The sequence below is a fragment of the Pelophylax lessonae genome (genome assembly GCF_965119305.1).
Source record: "Pelophylax lessonae genome assembly, chromosome: 13".
In the NCBI taxonomy this organism is placed as follows: domain Eukaryota; kingdom Metazoa; phylum Chordata; class Amphibia; order Anura; family Ranidae; genus Pelophylax; species Pelophylax lessonae.
Genome location: NC_138780.1, coordinates 124,762,490 through 124,776,920, shown reverse-complemented (window position 1 = coordinate 124,776,920; position 14,431 = coordinate 124,762,490). Strand labels below are relative to the sequence as shown.

Here is a 14,431-nt window from a genome sequence, read left to right as displayed (position 1 = left end):
GTAGGGAGCGAAGAGTATGGGGTGGTATAGGAATGGGTAGAACCCCAAAGGGTAGAGTAATTTAGGGAGAAAGGGAGAGACGACAATAGCTGTTTAAGACATTTGGTAGGAGGTATGTTAGCTCTAAATAAGAAGTTAGGAAATACAGTAAGTGAGATGCCTAGATAAAAAATAATTTGGGGCTGCTGAAATTGGAACTGGGTATGTAGGGATTGTTGAACAGATTCAGATTAGGTCACATTCAGCACATATGATGATGGAGAGATAGTCTGGCTCGCCGTCTGCACTCTAACTGATCTCAAAGGTGTCAAGTTCCTCCACCCCAAACATGCTCATCCATGTCTTTATGGACCTTGTTTTGTGCACTAGTCCAATTCATTTGATGGAGGGGGGATTATCGTGTGGGGTTGTTTTTCAGGGGCTGGGCTTGGCCCCTTAGTTCCAGTGAAGGGAACTCTTAAGGCGTCAACAAACCAAGACATTTTGGACAATTTCATGCTCCCAACTTTGTAGGAACAGTTTGGGGATGGCACCATCCGGTTCCAACATGACTGCGCACCAGTGAACAAAGCAAGGTCCATAAAGACGTGGATGAGCGAGTTTGGGGTGGAGGAACTCGACTTGTCTGCACAGAGTCCAGACCTCAACCCAATAGAACACCTTTGGGATGAATTAGAGCGCAGACTGCAAGCCATGCCTTCTCTTCAACAACAGTGGCTGACCTCACAAATGCGCTTCTGGAAGAATGGTCAAAGATTCCCAAAGAAACACTCCTAAACTTTGTGGACATCCCTCCCAGAAGAGTTGAAGCTGTTATAGCTGTAAAGGGTGGGCCAACTCAATATTGAACCCTACGGATGAAGACTGGAATGCCATTGAAGTTCATGTGCGTGTAAAGACAGGCGTCCCAATGCTTTTGGTAATATAGTGTATCTGCCTATGTTCATCTCAATTACATGAGTTGATGGAAATAGTAGTTTATTTAAGAAAGATAAGGATGTTTTGCTTTCCTTTCAGCTCACAGGAAGTGACATAGGCACTATTTCTAGCAAGATCTACTTTCTGTACTTCCTGAAAACTTTCTTAGCCTGAAAAGTGAAAACAAATGCAGTCACCACATTCAATCTTTGAAAAGCAAAAATATTATATTTTTTTGTTTTTGGGTTTGGGTTTAGACACACTTTAAAGCGGAGTTCCGGCCACTAAATTTTTTTCTCAATAAAAATACCCCCGGGACAGTCAGGGCTAGTACATTCCACAATGGATAACAAAGAAAATGGCCTCTGCCCCCACCTATTACCGGCTTTCATAGCAAAGAACACATGGAAGGCCAACGCACATGAAACAAACAAAAGTAAAATTCCCAGTTCAATTTGCTAGCCAGTTTGCTTACCAACCAGATTAACCTGTCTAACAGTTTGCGTCAAAACAGGGGTTTAGTTGGCACACATTTGCAAACTCATGTGAAAGCTGCAGGGCCACTTCACGGCTCCCTGTATACCTGCAGTCCTAACTCTAATGAATTTACAAGAGCCTTCACAGTGGAAGCACATGCAAGCCAATGGATAGATAGGGGGCAGGTGAGCCTAGAGGTGGCCCATCCCTCCTAAAGGTAATTGGGGGCATAATGGATGCCCAGCTGATGGTATTACAGCAAAGGTATCCAGTATGTCCACTCACCAGTACACATTAACAACAAAGAAAATGGCCTCTGCCCCCACCTATTACCGGCTTTCATAGCAAAGAACACATGGAAGGCCAACGCACATGAAACAAACAAAAGTAAAATTCCCAGTTCAATTTGCTAGCCAGTTTGCTTACCAACCAGATTAACCTGTCTAACAGTTTGCGTCAAAACAGGGGGCCTCTAGGCTGACCTGCCCCCTATCTATCCATTGGCTTGCATGTGCTTCCACTGTGAAGGCTCTTGTAAATTCATTAGAGTTAGGTCTGCAGGTATACAGGGAGCCGTGAAGTGGCCCTGCAGCTTTCACATGCGTTTGCAAATGTGTGCTAACTAAACCCCTGTTTTGACGCAAACTGTTAGACAGGTTAATCTGGTTGGTAAGCAAACTGGCTAGCAAATTGAACTGGGAATTTTACTTTTGTTTGTTTCATTCCACAATGGATAGCCTCTGAACTGTCCCGGGTTGCACTTACCTTTTAGAAGAAATACTTACCTTGAAAATTTCTTCTCCAGTGCTGTCATCTCGGATGTGGGCAGCTGAAGCCAGCGCGTCCTCTTCTGCGTCCTCTTCCGTGTCCTCTTCTCCCAGAATGCGCCTGCACCGGCCCCGCTCGTCACTTCCGGTGCGGGCGCGTCATCCCTCCACAGCTTCTGAGCATGCCCAGAAGCTGTTTAGTAGGGAATGAGGCTCCGCACCGGAAGTGACGAGCGGGGCCGGTGCAGGCGCATTGATTCCTGGGAGCGATGACGTTCCGCTCCCAGGAATCAGTGCAAAGAGGAAGTGACGGCGCGGCCCGCGGCCGCAGAGGGAGGAAGTGGAAGTAAGGTGAGTATATTTTTCTTCAATAACAAGGTAAGTAAACAAAAAAAAAAAAAATCGTAACTATCCATTTATTTTTCAGGTGACCATAAGCAAGCGGATGGCCCAAAATCGACTATGTCGATTTTGTGGCCGGAACTCCGCTTTAAGGCAAAGATTGTTTTCCAGGGCATGTAGCTTCCAATGCCAGCTTATGATTGCCTACAGGGGCAGATCATTTAGACACCAGCTCTCAAAGTAACGTGTCCTGCAGAGGAATTTTTTGTTCAGCTACCCACTGCATAAGAGCCTCCTGTCAGTGCTTGAGGTCTGCAAATTAAAAACACTGTTTCTGTTTTCTTAGTTTAGACAAAGGGCTGGGTACCATATTGGTGAGGCTCTGGTGATACAAAGACCATTCTTGCAAGAGCTCAAGCCCTGTCAAGACCCTCAGCCCCCGATTTATCTTTGTACTAAAGAAGATCAGCCTTTTTCATGTTATGTCTATATTCATGAAGCTGTAAGAATCATTGACTAGTTATTCAGCGAATGTCGTCCAGGAGCCATTTCAGCTCTACAAAAAACTCACCATCCTAGGTTATTATATTTGTTTATAAAATTCAGAATTCAGTATGGGCCTGTTGATGTTTTGCGGTGTGTTCTCCTCATATTGCTGCAATGTACACTGTCTAATAGGAGGACAGTCCTGTCAAATGACCATAAAACAGGCTACTGCTTCATCCTGGCCATGCTGTTTTCTTCATTCATTAACTGGGGCTTCTCTGGTTTTAGGGTTCCAAACCAAGCAAAGCAAACCATGTAGAAATAAATAGTGTTCTTGTAGTCATCTTTGGGCCTTTGCCAGGAAAGCGCACCTCAGACAATGTTCTGTTTTGTGGATTCAGAGCAACAGTTTCTGAGAATGCTTTTCCAACTACAATAAAAGAATTACCCCTCAGCTATAGGGAGCTGATTAATCAACTTCAAGCTTCAGTATGCAAATACTGCTGCCTTTTAAAGTCAAAAAGGGACAAAACCTGACACTATGAGAACTACAACAGCATATCAGTTATTTGTGCACACATCGGTTCTTCTCCCATCATGCCACTCTAGCAACACTCATTGTCATGAGCATGCCACCATCTTGGACCGATCTGTCCTTCACTGGCACTTTTGTGTAGTCAAGGAATTTGGCAGCTGTTGTGAGATCATATTAGCAAGGCTATTTAAAGCAGCATCATGAGTATGAGAGAGCTACACATTCTGCATTTCCCTGTTATCAGTTTGGTCTTCACTATAACAACTGTCAAAATCTACAGCCTCTACCATATGATACCATACTAAATGTGACTTTTAGATTATACTGCTCATATTACATGATTGGTATTGGTATGATTACAGTGATAATCAAATATATTCACCAGAACACGCAGCGAAACAAAAATGTTGGTAGTCTCCTGAATATCTGCTGCTACACACATGAGAAAGATCTTTGCTTTAGAGGCCTGGTAGGACACGCTCTCCATTTCTGATTTCCAGTTTCCAAATCCCCCTCCCTTGTTTTTTTTTTTTCTTTACTTTCCTCCCATGCCTTCTTCACAGTGGTATATTTAAGTTTTGTGCTGCCCCAGGCCTGAAAAAAAAGTGCTTCCCCTAATTTAATTAAGGACCACCCCTTCCTGCCAAGGCCACACCCCTTCCTGTTAAGAAATGTTCTGTCATCTGTAAACCACACCCCTTCAATGCAGCTTCACCCGTGCCCATCAATGCAGCCTCACCAGTGTCCATCAATGTAGCCTGATCAGTGTCCATCTATGCAGCCTGATCAGTGCCCATCAATACAGCCTCACCAGTGCCCAATAAGGGTCTCCAATTGCATTCTAATTGTGCCTGGCCTGGGGGTTCCCCTCATCCTCCTCTCCCCTATCAACACAGAGCCAGGCTTGGAGGAAGTTGCAATATGTAAGGATGCCACGGAGGAGGGTAGGCGGAGCACTAGGCTCCACCCCTGCCAGTTGCATTAAGAGCGGCCGGTATGGCCAGTTACCGACCGCTTAATGGGGGCACCATTCCCTGCCCCCCCGGCCAAGTACGCCCCATAACACTGGCACCAGTTCCTGCACAGTCCGCCCCATAATAACACTGGCGATACAGCAAGCCACCCCCACAAAAAGTGCCCTATAACTGGGCTTTGTCGGTTTAGGCCAAGATACAGCGCTGCTTCTTCATTCCTTAAATCTTCTCCACCTCTTGCTAATCCATTCATTTCAGTCCTCAGTCCCCACCCCCCCCCACACACACCCCCTCCCCAAAACCCACAGTTCACATTAAACTGTTACTAAACCCAGGACACTACATGCACTATATCTGGTCTACCACAGTACATAGATCATGGAAATACAATTATTTTAGTAAATAAAGACTGCTAAATACCTTTTTTTCATCAGCAGCACTTAGCAGTCTTGTGACTTTTTAGTTCCTGGTAAAGCTTGTAGGGAGGAGTTTTCATACAAACCCAAATCACGTACAATCGCGGGACGCCCATGCGATCCCTATCACTTTCAATGGCACCCCGATTGCAGCGCAATTTTGCCGCGATTGTTGTCCAAATAATCGCAGTAAAATTGTGAAAACAGAAAAGAAGTACAAGAACTTCTTTTGGGTGACAGGCATCCCGCGATTCTGTTTGCACAATTTTACTGCGATTCAATGGGTGACAATTGTGGCAAAATCGCGCCATGGTCGTCCCGCGATTTGCCTTGATTTGGGATTGTGGGCAGAATCGTCGTGATTCTGCCCATAATCTGGGATGCCAAGACGTGAACGGAGCTCAAAAGAGAAACACAAGAAGAAGAAAGAAAAAAGAAAAGGGGAAAGAGATGGAAGGGGAAGATGGGGGGGGGGGGGGAGGGGGCCCCTACTCCACCTCTACTAGTACAGAGCCATATTTCACAGAAGTATAAATAGAGCCACTTTTAGTTTAATTTCTCCTCTTTACCTCGCAAGGTTGAGGTGATACTCTCCATGGCGTAAATATCAGCTACTTTGGTGATCCACAGCAAGATCATAAGTGGTAATTCCCACTTCCTCAGGCCGGAATGCAGGCCACATTTAGAAGATGGACCAACATTGAATTTTTGTATTTACGTTTTTGTAATTCAATTATATTTTTTTGCCTTCCCAGATGCACAGTATGTGTAACAATGTATGATACTAGAGTTACCTACTTCAGTTCTGACTTTTTACAATTGAAAGAAATACAATGAAGTTTGTATGTTTCAGTGAGCCTCTTATTTAAAGAATGAAAAAAAGTGAGTAAAAAATGTTTCAGATCCCAAAACACTTAGTGCCTGTGTACACCAGAATCGCACAGGAACGTGCTCCATGTACCTGTGCCATTCCTATGTGGTTCTGTGCAATGTGCCATTTATTTGAATTGGCTGAAATTGCACTGGATGGTGCATGCACTACTTTTAAAAACACTGTGCAACCAGATTGCATGGCACTGCGGTACCATGCAGACTGGTGCAGGCAAAAGCACTGTGTTTGCAATCTTGGTTTGGGGTGTGGTTAGGATTACATTGATACTTGCAGCAGATCGCACATCCAGCATACTTGCCAACTGTCCCTTTTTTCCTGGGACACTCCCTGCAAATAGGAGCCTGTCCCAGGTAATTTATATTGTCACTGGAATCCCCTGTTAATCAGGCTGCCCATAAATGTTATGCAGAAGTAGTGCAGCTGAATGGGAGAATTATTCAAACTCTGCTACTGTGGCCTTAAGTTTGAAATTCCCTTTTTAATTTCCTGTAATTATGTCTATATTGAGTAGACCCTATAATCTGATAAGTAGGCTTGATTAATTATGCAGAGTGGGCGGAGCTTCAGGGAAGTGGGTGTGGTAATTGATTGCTGTGCTGCAAAGTGTCCCTGGAAAGTTTTTTTAAATGTTGGCAACTATGCATCCAGTGTGTTTTGAAATAGGCTCAAAAAGTAGAAGTTCACACTTGAATTATTCTACGAACAATAAAAAGAAAATAACAAATCTCCCTTGATAAATGCATGGCACCATGACTTCTAACAGCACCCTGGTTGTCCATTAATCAGCACTGGAAACTGCTGTATATTTACCAGTGACATCATGCATCGTTGAGATGCTATCTACATCTTGTGATTGCAAAGCCTGATTGGATGATGCTTCCTATGTGTGCTGATGCTGTCAAAAATATAGAAAGCAGGAGGGGCTGAGTGGCACCATGAGTTGCATGGTGTCACTGGTAAAAAAACAAGCGATTTCCAATGCTGATTACTGGACGACTGGAGTGCAGACATAAGTCAAACATGGTGCTTTGCATTTATCAGGGTGCATGTGTTATATGGCTATTAAATGTACATATAGTAATTCAATGGTGAACGTCCACTTTCAAGTAGAAACCCAGCCAACATTGATTTTTGTTCTTAAAATAACTGGGAAGATTAGCATCACCAAAGCCGCTGGTGCCACTAGATTAATTTCTGTCATGCTTGGGTGTTTGATCATCTGATATGCCCATAGAGTGGATTTGTGGGAACCAATGGGGGAAGTAAAATACTGTTGGACCCTGAGACAATTTTTAAAAACTTGGATCTTATTAGTCATAAGCATCTCATTCTTGATTCTTTATCCTTATAAAGGAGATGCTGATCCATGAGCATGCTAGAAATTATCAGTGACCTCTATAGGAATACTGTGAGGAAATGTGATGGAGAAAAATATTTGTAATAATCATGTTCCTATGTATGTGGATACAGAAAGATAATCAAAGAAATAGATTTATACCCTGAAATATGTTTTTACTAGTTGTTTTAATCATTCATGAATAAAAAAGGATTTTAACATATAGAGTATTGTAAAAGCATCGAACAAAAGAGAGCACACATGTTTATGTTAAATTACCCCTTATACAGCAACTGCAGCCACAAATGTATTTTTTTGGATCTGGTGGGAAAGATCTGATTTTTATGGCTTTCTCTGTCCCTGTTGGGGAATTTTCACTCACTTTCTGTTAGGACAGGAAGTGATGAGAAATGTCTCTAATCAGAGCAAAGAACAAAAACAGAAAATTTTTAGTAGCATGCGAAAAGGGTTAAGCTGGCCATAGACTAGTAGATTTTCTGACAAACATTCATTCAAAGATTCTCATCAGTACATTCGATGACTTGCTGAATGACGTTATAAAATACCTAAAAAAAACAATCACCTTTGGAATGAATGGGCTTTCCCAAATGAAAACCACCTATACTGTTAGAATTGAAGGCATTCACAAAGAATTTTCTATCCTGACCTTACAATTTTCTTAACACTCGAAACTGATTATAGATTTGACCCGCTAACCATAAAAAAAAAAAATCAAATGAATATTCTTAAAACAAAAAAGTTCAAACAAATGTCTTCTAGCTTTAGAGCTTTTTTATTGCTGTCTGTGCCTTCCTGTCTCAGTGACAACCACATGCTACTTTTTATATGGGTGCCATACCAACAGGAAGTCAGGGAGCATCTGTTTCATTGAGTCACAGGACATGGACTCGCATGGCAGTGCAGCAAAAACTATACTGCTCTTGCAAAAAGTATATAGTGGGTGGGCGCTGCTTAGCAATGTAAATATGCCTTTGGAAGGGTTATAATTGTGTACCATAAAGTAAAAGGAAAGGAGAGAGCCACTGGGGTAAGGTAATGATACTAGTACCAACATCCCACAGTATTTAGGCAGAAAAGATGAAGCAGAAGACCAGTACCCCAACTATCAAGTCTCCAAAAGATAATAAAGAAACAGGATTTTCTCGGTACCTTGACCATAAAGATATACATAAGAAATATATTAAAATATAAAGCATGTCCCCTATAGTGAGGTGTGTGTTTATACATCTATATTTACCCTCCATTATTATATTCCTTAGAGTGATTTTACCAGCCATCCTCATGAAGTAGCGGGTCTTTACTTGCGAAACATGTCGAGGACAATGAGCACTCCAGTTTTGGAAGGTTCTGTGTTGTTGTACATAACCTCTACTTTTTGAATGGTCATCTAGCTATGTTTGGCCATATATATACTTTCCTTGTTATTAACAATCTTTTGGATATGCATTCTATTTGTCCTTATTTTTAACCAGTTTATGTGTCAAAATAAAATTTATATATTTTGATATATTTCTTATGTATATATTTATGGTCAAGGTACCTAGAAAATCCAGTTTTTTTCTTTATTATCTTTTGGAGACTTGATAGGTGGGGTACCAGTCTCCTGCTCCATCTTTTCTGTCTGTGTACCATAAACTGCTTAATGCTCAAATAAATAAGGTGCTTTAGGTTCATAACCAGTGTTGGGTGAATGCAAGTAAAAGCAAAAAACCAACAGCAATTAAGTATCATTGAAATAAAAGACTCCTTGCTCAGTGCTCTCCATGAGCAAGGAGGGGATCAACTGACACTGAGAACAGGCAAAGGCAAAAAGATATACCACCGCATGTGAACCTTGGGTCTGCCGCTCCAGCCACTGGTTGTCATTCGATGTGGATCCTAGGTCTGCTGTCCCAAATATTGATGGGATAGTAGACAGGATTTTCACTATACTCTAAGCATATACTACAAAAGATGACACTGTACACTAAAGTTGGATTTAAAAAGGCCGCGGCCGTTTATTATTTGTTCAAATTAAATACCTTGAAACGTCAATACAAAGCATTAAGAATAACCCGACCACTACGGTCCAGGTTAAACAAATAAATAGTACATCAAAGAATTATCCATACTCATCAAACATAAGATGAAATAGCTTTTAAACAGTAATATCATCCCCCTTTGCATTACGCAAAGGTGACCCTACAAATAAAAACTGGCCGCGACAAACAAAAGGGGAGGGGGGGAGGGGAACAGAACGGCTTGGGATCCTTGAGGTGATGTGAAATCCTGTCACTGTGAGCCCCCTTAAATAGCGCTGAGGCGAGCTCTGAAGGCGGGAGAAACACAGGGAGAAACCGGTTACCCTACCTAATCTTCCTAGCTACAGGGAAGGCTTATTCGGATTGGGGCTTATTCTAACCTAACACAACACTGCCTACAATTTCTGTCCCAGCAACAGATTTTTCCTCACACTCATGCCCGCCAAAATGGCTCCTACCAGTTACTATGCTGTACCTGTCACTATCCCATCGATAAAAAGGGGCTTATTCAAACCCCTTTTTCTTTCCATTGCCGTAGATGCTGGTTACCCCCAAGAGGGGTGAGCTCTCTGGTGAGTGAGGCACAATAGGGGGAGCACGTTTGTGGAACACCAGTAACCAACACTTATCTAAAAAATAGTTGGAGCACCTTAAAGAGCACCTGTCACTTTATGAGTATGATGACGTTTTAAAGGAACTGTTTTTTTATGCTTTATTTTTTCATTTTTTTCATTTTTATACACATTTTTTCTACTAGCAGCCTTTTATGTATAAAGTACAGTTGTGAAGCCATTTAAAGAGCAAAAGTCAATTTTTGTTATCACTATTTTGATCACAGGAATATTCATTTCAATGATATTAAATTGCTGTTGGTTTTTTGCTTTTACTTGCATTTACCTTTACCAAACACTGGTTATACACCTATAGCACCTTATTTATTTGAGCATTAGGCACTTTATGGTACACAATTATAAATATTATAGAGGCATATTTACATTAGTAAGCATCGCCCACCCACTATATACATTTTTCATTATCAAAACATTCCTCTTTCCAATGGGTGTTTTTTTAGGGGGGCAGCAGCTTTTAAGGTTGACCCAACACCACACATTGAGCGGAACTAGCTTTTAGCATTTTTTGATTATACCGCTGTTGCACCTAGCAGGCAACACCACCTGCTGAAATTTATCCATTCACCTGCATGGGGCTGCTACCATCTCACAACCATGTGCAATGCACACGATTGTGCTATGGTGGTGCTGCTTTTTTAGGGGTACAAAGAGGCGACGAGGAAGCAACATAACACCTCCTTGCCATGCGTCAAATGCCCTCTGAAGAGCGTTCCACTATGCATTTCTCTTCAGAGGATGTGTAAACAGGCCATTAGAGATGCCGGTAAGACCCAGAGGAGCAAACCTTGGCTCAGTCCAACCAAAACTTTCATATTTGTAGTGTTAACACAGACATTGTATGTTATTCAGTACATATCTAGCTATCATGTTTGCAGACTTACAGAAATTGTGAGTCAATCAATATGTATGTCAGCCATTTGGCACAGACGTCACTGTATGCAAGTCTGTTCAGCTGTTCTCCCGCTCGCCTACTTGTGTCAGGTGTTATCAATTGATGCCAGAGTGCTGTGGACAGTCAGCGCAGTGTTATCAGGAACCATGGCTCAACCTCATTCTTAGAATTCACCCATTTAAAGAGGTAACCGACACTAACTAAACTTTCTTATTTAATATCTATTAATGTCAACTATTTTTTAAGGCATATAGTATAAATAGGTGTAGTGGGAGAGGGGGGTACAGCCAATGGGGGATACTGCTTTGGATATAGAAAAGGACTAATGTCTTGTGCTTGGGTTTTAGTGATGTACGTATAGACTACCATATTATGGTGTGGGTGGTATATGTAGCATAGCTCCCAAATGTCCCTGATTTCGAGGGACTGTCCCTCTTTCCTCCTCATTTGTCCCTCATGTTGCATAATCTTTATAGTATATACATATGAGCAGTGAACCGATCATTTATCTATATGCACAAATACAGGTACAAATTAGAATGGAGCAATTCCAATGCTGATATTTTCTCATGCACTACATACATACCTTCCAACTTTTTGAGATGGGAATGAGGGACACCTATTAGCAAAAGTATGTAGCTATAGGACACACCCTCTGCCACCCCCTCTTGAAGGGGACATATGCAGAAAAAAATGATCAGTTAAACCCACAGGTGCTTTTTTTTGCCATTACTATTCCTTTATACTGGCTTTGGAATTTACAAATGCAGCAATTTAGAAATTGGATGAAAGGTTAAGCACTTTTTGAAAGATAAAAAGTTCATTTTATATACAACTATATTTGAGGGACAAATGAGGAGGAAAGAGGGACAGGAGTGGTGACAGTGCAAAAATCACAAAATTTACTAACAGAGCCACTTTTTTACTGACACTGCAAAAAAAGTACCTAAAATGGCAGTTTCAATGCTAAACTGTGCAAATATCAGTATTTAAACTATAAATGTGTAGCTAGTACTATTAGCAATGTGCTTAAGTCAAACAAATGTCAAAAAACATATTTCTCCATTTACCTGGTACAAGAGAGGGCCAGAGGTTTCACAGACATGGTACAGGAGGGGGGTCAGAGGCTGCACAGACATGGTACAGGAGGGGGGTCAGAGGCTGCACAGACATGATACAGGAGGGAGTTAGAGGCTGCACAGACATGGTACAGGAGGGGGTCAGAGGCTTCACAAACATGGTACAGGAGGGGGGTTAGAGGCTGCACAGACATGGTATTGTCCTCCTTACCCCCTTTACAGTAGGTTCCTCCTCTGCCCCCCTTCATATTGCCTCTCCACATCAGTGTCCTCCTCCTGTGCCCCTTTCACCTCTCCTCAGTGGTGTCCTTTTCCTGCCCCCTTTATATTACCCCCTCACATGAGTGTCCTTATTCCACCTCCCAATGTATGTACATATGTACCAAACCCTTATGTGTCTCCTTTATTAGGAGGTCTGTGTAGTGTTCTCCTATTGGTGGCTTGACCTTGCTGTGTGATAGGCTCGGGTCTGTCTCTGTGGATGTCTTTGATCTCTCTAGCTGTCCTCCCTCCTCCTCCATATTTGGCTTAGTATAGGAGAGGCTGATCAGCACAATATACATGTCCACCCTGGATGGTCAAAGTCAGCGCTTCGCTCCCGGCAGAGACTGACTTCTTCTGCTGTGTCGAGCCGCCACCGAAAACAGGTGCCTTCTATTCAAAAATGGCACCAGGCGGCGCCATCACACCACTGCGTATGCACTGCCTGGCCGAAAATGGGCGAGCATGTAGGAGCTTTCCCAAGCCTGGCAGGCTTCGGAATGGCACATGCTCAATTGCACTGTCGGCCCGCAGCCATCTATTTTACGGGCACCGCTGCCCATAACGGGCATTTACAGGCAGCCCGAAAATGGGCAGCTTGCAAAACTGAGTGGTGAGAGGAGTCAGGTAAGTGTTTAGCATCTGAGCACCACAAACCAAAACAGCTATTTATCCCCTTGCCGACAGCTCCCACGTACATTTACTGCGGGGCGGTGGCTCCTTTGTGCAGAATCACGTACAGGTACGTGAATCTGCAATTTCAGGGCTGGGGCACCGCCGGCTTCCCACTCCCGCTGTGTTTTGACACAGCAGGAGAGAAGCGTCCACCTACACCTGCCGATCGTACGAGGCACAGGCAGAAACAAGGCAGATCGCCGTTCTGTGACAAGTGAGGGCCGTGATCTTGTGTTTCTGCTAAGCAGAATGTCGCATTCCCACTATAAGTCGCTAATCGCTGTCATTACTAGTAAAAAAATAAAAATAAATAAATACTCCATAAATATATCCTATTGTTTGTAGACACTATAACTTTTGCGCAAACCAGTCAATGTATGCTTATTGGGATTTTTTTTACCAAAAATATGTAGCAGAATACATAGTGGCCTAAATGAATGAAGAAAGTACATTTTTTTACATGCTTTTATTGGATATGACTTATAGCAGAAAGTATAAAATATTGTTTTTTTTTTTTTCAAAATTGTCTCTCTTTTTTTTATTTATAGCGCAAACAAATAAAAACTGCAGAGGTGATCAAATACCACCAAAAGAAAGTTCTATTTGTGAGGAAAAAATACATAAATTCTATTTGGGTACAGCGTTGTACGACCTCGCAATTGTCAGTTAAAGTAACGCAGTGCCATATCACAAAAAAAGGGCCTGGTTATGAAGGGGGGTAAATCTTCCGGAGCTGAAGGGGTTCATTCATTTTTAATATTCAGAGAAAACTCACCCATTTATCCATGTCTCCATGTTTTATCTTTCTGATAATTCATTTTGAAAAACACCCCCTAGCATTTCTGGCTGTGGCCATTTTGAGTAAGGGCAGATGATTCATGTAGTATTTACTTTCTGGAATCCATCTGAACTTAGCTCAGGGATGCAGGCAGGAGGGAGCGCTTAGCTGAGAAAACCTCTCCTCTCCTCCTGAAGACTCCTGGAATGTATGACATCATTTGCCTAGGCCTGGAAAAAAGGAAGTCACTGAAGAAATATAAAAAAATAAAATAAAACAAGTAAATATGATATACATTTTTTTATCTATTTACATAGGATTAAAAATAGGATTAAAAATAGTCAATGCTGAGTGAGTATAGTTCCACTTTAAAGTGTAGATACATCAAACCCTTTTTTGTTATCATTGCTGCCTGTACCCCAACTGGGGAGATTCATCCATTCTATTTGTCCTAATGACCATTGTTACTGAGACAGAAAGTAATTGGAAAAATCAAAACTTTTCAGTTATTCATAGTAGAAGAGGTGAGGGGTAATCGTACAATAGGTACATTTGGTCCTGTAGCATTTAGAGGGGAACTCCCCTCACTTTGGAGGTGTTTCTTCTAACTTCCTGGGGTGTCTCCAGTACAGGAAGTAAAGGGAAGGGAGTAAAATGGCATGGGTTTTAAAACTTAAAAAAGCTGTCCCCCCATTGCCTTGACACTGAGAACGGAGCAACTAAACACCACTGATCGCTCAGTTCATTGCACCGCTCTGAGCAGAGAGCTGTGACTGTCAGTTACCGGCTCTCTGCCCTCCCCCCCCCCCCCCCAGCACTCACTTGAGCGCTGAGCTGTGCAGGGGGCAGGAGCAGCTGACTCAGTCTCCTAGTGCCGCGCTGAGAGGCTGAGCCAGCTGCCAGACCAGGGTGCTTTGTGGATCCTGACT

The 14,431-nt window shown here is 42.4% G+C and overlaps 1 protein-coding gene across 2 annotated transcripts in view; it reads left to right on the top strand.

The window, feature by feature from the left end:
* The window catches only part of LOC309569438 (spectrin beta chain, erythrocytic-like), a 132,411-nt gene that overhangs the window by 16,457 nt on the left and 101,523 nt on the right, over positions 1-14,431 (top strand). The window contains exon 1 of one of the 2 annotated variants that reach the window (XM_082275266.1): positions 10,803-10,895. The exons of the other annotated variant lie outside the window; for it this stretch is intronic. The gene's annotated coding sequence lies outside the window, so the exon portion shown is untranslated. Of the gene's footprint in view, positions 1-10,802; positions 10,896-14,431 lie in introns of those variants that run through there. 2 annotated transcript variants of the gene reach the window in all.